Source organism: Haliotis cracherodii, unplaced genomic scaffold (assembly GCF_022045235.1).
Source record: "Haliotis cracherodii isolate W230 unplaced genomic scaffold, xgHalCrac1.p SCAF_11, whole genome shotgun sequence".
In the NCBI taxonomy this organism is placed as follows: domain Eukaryota; kingdom Metazoa; phylum Mollusca; class Gastropoda; order Lepetellida; family Haliotidae; genus Haliotis; species Haliotis cracherodii.
The window spans coordinates 16,291,768-16,300,369 of NW_027266266.1; positions in this window are offsets into that span (position 1 = coordinate 16,291,768).

Here is an 8,602-nt window from a genome sequence, read left to right on the forward strand (position 1 = left end):
CACTTCAGTAAAACCCACGGGTATGGTGCTGACAAACCTAGAAACATAATCGAGGCGAATCGGGATTCGAACCCACAATTATAGGTTTCTGGCGTGCCCAAGGGACGCAACTCTGCATAGCGAATCGCAGCGCCTTAAACGACTGGGCCACTACTCTTTTATACTTGTTTGGGGGGTGAGGGGTGGAGGAAGGGGCAGCCATTTTATATGTATAATCTCCCACCACCTGAGAATGATATCAACCAAATATGGTTGATATATATCTCCTAGTTCCAGAGAAGAAGTCGTGTAAAGCAATAAGGCCAAATTAATCCTATTTGGCCCCGCCCCTCAACGCTACCATTTGTACAATTTTTAATCCCCACCACCTAGTGATGCTTCCAGTTAATTTCCAATTAGTGGTTCGGAAGAAGTAGTTGGATCGCTTGAAAAACATGTTGAGGTACTGACGACGGACGGCACGGTTTGGCATAAGCTAAAAATCAAACTGATTGAGTGATCATACAAGGGGCCTTTTCCAAAATGTAAATTGGGAGTCGGTCCCCTCTTACCCCACCTAAGTGATTAACACAAATCATTTAATTCAGCGGAAATGCAGAAGTCTCATGACCAGGTTTATTGAGTTGCAATTATCAATACTAGATTGTATTAGCCGTCAGAAACTTGTCGCCAGGGGACGTATCTGAAACATACAGACACATTTGACCTAGTGCAGTATAACCGTCATCATTCCTTTCCTCCTCCGGGTGATAAAGCGACTGGAGGCTCTACTCTTTAATCAGGAAGGACGTCATTCATTGTGGTCTTCGCCGAAATACGAATATTTAAGTTGTTGCTATTCGTCTTATATTGCACATTGCATTTACGTTGTGCTCTATTGGTTCCAACCTTCCTTCACTCTTCGACAGTCTGACTTTCAGAATCTATATGATCAAAGGGGGATCATCATGGACGATTAGATATATTGGACCAAATATGGAATATCCGCGCTTCGTGGCATAATGCCATTGTCGTCCTCATACCAAAACCTTGTCGGGGTCATACATATCGTCCTTCTTATTTAACCAGTTGCGTTTGCAAAATCATGAAACAATAATACATTAGTTTGGCATTTGGAAACAATCATCTTTTTACAAATATTCAATGTGGTTTTCAGTAAAGTAGAAGTACCACTGATCATAAAGTACGATTAGAATCCTTTCTTCAACATGCTATAGTACATATAGCCCACGTTGTATCAATTTTGATTGATCTTGAGAAAGCATACGATACAACTTGGATGCATGGCATTCTAAGGGATTTTATGGGATTTTGGTTTTAGAGGTCTCCTGCTGGGGAAACGTGTTTTGTAGAGCAGAGCAGAGGTGCCCCGCTTCTATATTGTGTTTTTGATAATGATTTATATTTTTAAATGTTCTCAACTGGTATTAAATGGAAACTATTGTCAATGTGACGTTAATGTTAAACGCACTCAGATCAACATTATTGTTCAATACAAAGGGAGAAACGATGTTGAAGAGCATGAAAAGAAAACCCTCTTGATATCTTACGTCCATTGATCATCTGTTTGAAAATCATTGGCTGTTGTGGGGTTTATAAATATTTTATTGATATATTTATTGGCTCCGTAATGGGGTGTGAGTAGAGAGGACAGTATGGATTTCGTTCAACTTGAAAGAGCAAGATGATAGCAAGTGACATCATCTTAAGCATCCCCACATTAGGACCAACAGACTCTTGGAAGCAATATAATGTTTTTCACCACTAACAATAGAGTGGAGATTACGATGCCAAAGAATATGCTTTTAAATGTATGTAATGTACACAAAGGACATAACGATCAAATTGATGTTCACTACTCACTTGTACTGACTAGAGGGGTTTCTTTTACGTCAAGTGGTTCTGTTGCACAGACCCCCATCATGTTTTTTTCAGGTTCGTGAACTTAGTGGTTTCTACAAAGTGGTTTCTTTAACTCAACAGGATTAAGATCATTTTAATGCACGAAAATATATTAACGATATTAACGTGTTGAATACATTTGTATCTTGTATTGATAATGGACGTTATCGTAGAGGATAATCCCGTCTTTCGATTCGCAGAAGCAGTCAATATATAAGGTGAGCTTAAAATTACAAATGTTGTTTTGAAGGTGCAAAAGATGTCATAAGGAAAAAGGGTTGGTAATTAAGATTTATGTAGAGGGAACAGGTGGCTCAGTCGCCTAAGGCGCTGCGATTCGCTTGTGCAGAGTTGCGTCCCTTGGGAACGCCAGAAACCTATGGTTGTGGGTTCGAATCCCAGTTCGCCCCGATTATGTTTCTAGGTTTGTCAGCACCATACCCGTGCTCATAGGCTTCACCGAGACCTGAATCACTCCGGGCTTTCCTCCTACATTAAGCTGACACGCTGTGATAAAACTGGAATACTGTTAAAAGCGGCGTTAAACATAACTCACTCACTATATTTCTGTATATATGAAAAAAGTGAGTGAGTGAGTATTTGTTTTACGAAGCTTTTAGCAATATTCCAGGAATATCACGTCGGGGGATACCAGAAATGGGCTTCATACATTGTACCCACATCGAACCCGAATCTTTGGCGTCACGAGCGAACACCTAAACCACTAGGATGCGCCATCGCCCCTAATATGAATACAAGCAAAAGAATCCATTCCACAATCTTACGAAATCTATGCCGAAAGCAAAATCCATTGCACGATTCCGACTATATCAAAAGCATTTTCTTAATGAATCGCTATTGAATAGTGATGATACCAGATCTAAGCGCATCCTGTCCCATCGGCATCTTCTTGAACAGATGAGGCGGTTTCACTGTTCTTTTTCTAATACATCGGTGGAAGGAAAATGTCTGTATTGGGTCTTTTATTTAGTTCATAAAACTCACAAAGGCACAGAGACAGCAAGAGAAAACGGCATTGATTGGTTACATTGATACATTAGGCCTCATGAATATTTGAATACAACAAGTGTCGCTGATGATCGGATGATCAAGCATGTCTTTTCCTGAACGCATATTGTGCATTATAAGATGACTACAAATTAGAACTAGATTATCACAGACGTAGAACTAACATGTCACCCTAAAAACTAATTTATTGATAACAATACAAATAAAAATTGGGCAAGATCACCAGCAACCAAAGTAAGGACACCATACTTTGAACCATGGGGACTAACAGTACTTCTGCTACCTACATGGTACCCCAGCAGGATTTACACCATCCCTCTGGCTACTGGCGGTTGTTGGAAAGTTAAGCCAGCAAAAACAATTTATAAGTATACTTCGATTAAAACTGTGGTACAAATAAGCGTAATCCAACAGGGGGACTATAATGTTTACGCTACTTCAACCCCATTGAGAGTATAGCTAATTACAATCGCAGATATCTAATGTACTAATACCATTTTTTAAAATGAGAATGTTGTAACAAGGATATTACTTTTAAGAAGAACTCACGGTATTAAAAAGGCCCTTCAAACTTGATGATTTGAAATATTCATCCCTTGCGATGGAAAACTCAATACAGTCATGCTGGACATGCTTGACCGAGATTCTGTCATCACAAGGGATACGCATCGTACAATGTAGATTGGTTGGTTGGTTGGTTTGGTGTTTAACGCCACATTCAGCAATATTCCAGCTATATGGCGGTGGTCTGTAAATAATCGAATCTGGACCAGACAATCCAGTGATTGATAGCATGAGCATCGATCTACGCAATTGGGATACGATGACATGCATCAACTAAGTCAGCGAGCCTGACCACCGATCCCGTTAGTCGCCTTTTACGACAAGCATAGTCACCTTTTACGGCAAGCATGGGTTGCTGAAGACCTATTCCATCCTGGAATCTTCACGGGTTCATCGTGGGATCATCACCTTTCAATTAATATTTATGTGTATACCTGCTATGGATAATGCGACACTTGTGTGTCCCACTTCTTTTGCATAAAATCTCTGATGTTACGTCTGATAACAAACTTATGGAAGTGGTGTCACAGATTTGTTGAGCTGCTTTAGCTGCCAACGATCCCAACAAGGCTGGGCAACCGGGAACTGGAGAAAACGTCCGCTGGTTAATTAGAGAGAACGGCCGCCGCGTTAGAGTGAGTGAGTGAGTTAGATTTTAACGTCACATAGGCATTATTTCAGCCATATCGTGACGAGAAAAAGTACTATATTCAAGTAAGATATATTTAGATAGTCTATTCATATTTTTACCACGACATGAAATGTTAAAATCATCCACGAATAGAGATCCATCAATGGAATCATATAAAACCTTAGACAAGCTGTTTCTTTTAATACTGAACAATGTGACAGACAGACTACTGCCTTGTGGGACACCCTAATCCTGATTGTAATGATCAGACAGGGTTGAACCCACACGAACTTGAAATTGCCTATCTGATAAAAAAGATAGAGATAAATTGCGGCAAACGGCAAATCATGTAAAAAAAATAAATACCATGTTTCCATGAGGTGTCATATGCTTTTTCTAGATCGAAAAAGATAGACACGGCATGTTGTTTGTTAATGATTGCATTTTAAACAAAAAATTCAAAACATATTAAATGATCGCTGGTACTTCTGTTTTTAGGGAAACCACATTCTATATGTCTTTGTAGGTTATTGGTTTCTAGGTACCAAACTAAGCGATTATTGATCATACATACGTTCCATAGTTTTGCAAACGCAGCTTGTCAATGAAATTGGTCGATAATTTGAAGGATCAGTATGATCACGACCAGGTTTAGGTATTTGAACAATAAGCTTCACGCGAAGAAGACGGAAATTCTCCTGAAGTCCAGTTGTCATCAAATATTATTAAAAGGGTTTCTAAACGTGATTGTGGTAAATGTTTGAATAGTTGATAAGGTATATTATCCGATCCTGAAGCAGTATCATGAGCATGCCCAAGGGCAGTATGAAGCTCATGAATGGAGAAGATTTCATTATAATCTTCCCCATTATCTGATTTGTAATAAATAGATTCCTTTTCTTGCTGCTCTTGTTAAGATTGAAATTTAGGGACATAGTTCGACGAGGAAGAATGTTTAGACAGAGTTTCACCAAGTGTATTGGCAATATCTGAAGTATCTGTCAACGAGCCATCCCCATTTGTAAGATGGTGGATGCTAGTTTTCGAACCCTTACCTTTTAATCATGTTCCATACTTTGGACAATGGCGTACGTGAATTTATTTTAGAGACATATTGTTGCAAGATTGGCGTTTGTTTTGTTTAAATGTGCGCCTGGCTTTAGCATTCATAATCTTGAATTTATTTAGATTATGCAGCATTGGATGGCGGGGGCGGCCTTTTTCCTGGCCTTCCTAACTTGTTTGCAAGCATCATTAAACCATGATCTTCGTATGTGGGGAACCGCAGAGGACTTTGGAATGCATTCATCAGCAATTTTTGTTAATTCATCACCAATAAAAAGTAAAGGTTTAAGTTTGTTTGTACAGAGAGTTTCCTAGAAAGCCCAGTTAGTTTTATTAAAGTTCCATCTTGATGATGGAGGAACATCAGATGGGGTCACATGCTTTAAATTGGACGAAAATGGTCACTCCCACAGAGGTCATTGTGGACTGACCATTCAAATTCATTTAGTATTTCGGAATCTTTAATTGTCAAATCCAGAGAAGAATAAGGACCTGTACCAGGATGTAGATAAGAGTCCGAACCATCATTATATATGCACAAATCGTTATCAGAAATGAAATCTTCTATTGTCTTTCCATTGGTACTTGTATTTGCACTGCCCCAAAGCAGACTATTTCCATTGAAATCGCCAATAATATTACATGGATTCGGGGGCTGGTCATATATGGCTTGGCGGTCAGTCTGCATCATAGAAAAAGATGGAGGGATGTAAACAGCGCATAAGGTAAATAAATGTGCATATGTATAGGTAGAGCTTGAAGTGGGGTATCAAGAGTTACAGGGCTGTGAATAAAACACTGTCTCGCTAAGACAGAAGAACCTCCAGTTGCTGAGGCACCCGGAGGTGAATAGAAACTCCTTCAAACTCCATCTCTCTCCAGAGGTTCAAATGAATTGTGAACCTCAACAGGGTTAGACTAATGAGAAGGCACTGTTGGAGGGCCATGGCACTTTTCTTCATCTGTTTGTTCCCTTGTTTGTCAGGTGCCCGCTACAGTCTCAATTTGTTTCATAGCATCATGAGTGTCTAATACTGGTTTAGATGGTAGAACATCAGTTTGAGTCTCTGATGTTGAGTGAGTTAAAATTTAACGTCGCATCGGCATTACTTCAGCCATATAGCGACGAGACTAAGCTAATATATACACAGTTTAGTTATTTATGCAATGTCATATGTAAAAACAATTGATGACAATCGATGGACAGAGCTTTTAATAATGTCATTTGCTAATTGCATCAAACCAAATTTAAAAACATGCATTTCATTATTACATACATATTTAAAATGTATTATACAGACCAATTTCTTTCAAGTAATTTATGATGAGATGCCCGCTGACACGGGAAAAGAGATCTTTTAGATTTACACTTTGATAATGTGAATCCCTTGCGATTGCAAAGTCCACACAGTCAAGCAATATATGCTTGATGGTGAACCTTTCATCACAAGGGATACACTTGGGAGGTTCGTCCTCATCTGTCTTAAGCAGATATTCGTGTGTAAACCGACTGTGGCCAATACGACACCGTCGTAAAACGACCTCATCATGTCTTGACTGACAACCCAAGTAGGTATGACCGATTGTTGGTTTCAATTCGTGTAGTTTATTACTTCCTACTTGGGTGTCCCACCTCTTTTGCATGAGATCCCGAGTTTAAGATTTGATGGTTGGTTTGAAATCACTGTACGGGATAAAGAGTGGAGACAACGGTTTGTCAAGAGCTGCTTTAGCTGCAGTATCGGCTTTTGAGTTACCTGTTATGCCTAAATGACTTGGTAACCAGCAAAAGACGATGTCACATTGGCCAGTAGAAAGATAATTATAGAGTTCTAAAATGTCAAGGATTATAGGATGATTTGAGGAGATACTTTTAAGTGCCTGAAGGCATGATAATGAATCGGAGAAAATGATGAAATTTTTGGATTGGTTTTGATGTTTGATATAGGTCAAAGCTGTAAAGATAGCTTTGACCTCAGCAGTAAAAATTGAACTAGTGTCTGGTATTCTTGAGGAGACAGTTCTGGATCCAATGACGGTGGTACTTGCAACTTTGCCACCATCCTTGATGTTCCTGGAAGAGAGATAATTGGATCAGGGATGATCTGTTGATCATTAACCCACGAGATCGATGTCTGACACTGAACAGATGTTTTGGTTGGTGAGGGAGAGGAAGCTGTAGCTCAATAAGTTTTAGCCAGTGGAGTTTGCGATTGAAGAGGTACCAACGTTTTAGCTTCATGACAAGGGATATTGTAGTTGTATTTAATTTGTAGAATTTTTGTTTCAAATTCAAACTTTGGCCGTAATTTGGAAAATGCCATATGCTCCCCGCTGCAGTAAGCACAATGGATGGAGCTGTCATGAGCTCCACCACAACAGAAGCATGCTGCTTTGTTACGACATTACTTTGCACCATGTTCTGGTACCGGGTTATGTACATAGACCTCCACTCCTATGTTGAAGTATCCGGCTTTAATGGGAAGGACTGAAAGAGAAAAAGTAAAAAGGTACATATTAGTTTCTGTGATTGTTCCATCTTGGGTTTTTTTCCTAAAACGTTTAATGTCAGTTACTCCTTTGCTTTTCAACTCAGCAGCAATTTCCTCTTCGCTCATGTCAGCCAGACAACGAGCGTGGTCCCTGATGGTGCCTTTTTTGGAGACAAGGACCTTAGTGATAACAAACTGTTGTAAGGACAATAGATTAACAGATTGTTGTTTCCTTGAACATTCGACTAACAGCGAACCTGTACGAAGGCATGTGACATTTTTAACTTCTGCACATGCACCTTTGATACCAAAGGCGATAGCAAGAGGATTGAGTCGCAATGGATTACCGTCTGCAGAAGCAATGACCATGAACCTTGGCCACGGATCTTCAGATATGTCAGGAGATATATGTACTTCTTTATCAGAATGAGTAGAATCTACATGTCTACGTTTATTGTTTTTGACTGAACCACATTGTTTGTTGTGAGACATGGTGAAAGGAATAGTATTCAGCACCCCTGTTCCCCACCAATCATCGAGTGTCTACAAGGGCGGTGTTCCAGTGGAAGCCAACCTGCAACATCAGGGCTACAGGGGTGTTACACTCCAGCAAACATAAACTTGAATAGTTATGAGAACTAAAAGAATAAGTGCCAGGTTGTTTCGGCCCATGACATCTCTCTCAAGAACCACATAATTCAATATCACCCATGATCCCCCGCCTTCTGGGACAGGCTCTAGGCAAAATTCAGATAAAGATATCATTGTTCTTGTAGAGTCGCCACGCAGCAAAGATTTCTGCTTGTTTGTGAGTGGCGGTCTTTCTTGCGTGGCTTGTCATCTCTCTTTCCTGAAGCATTGTGGCCTGGATAGGTAGCAGCTTTACTTCGCGGTAAAGGGCGGAGATCAATCTGTACGG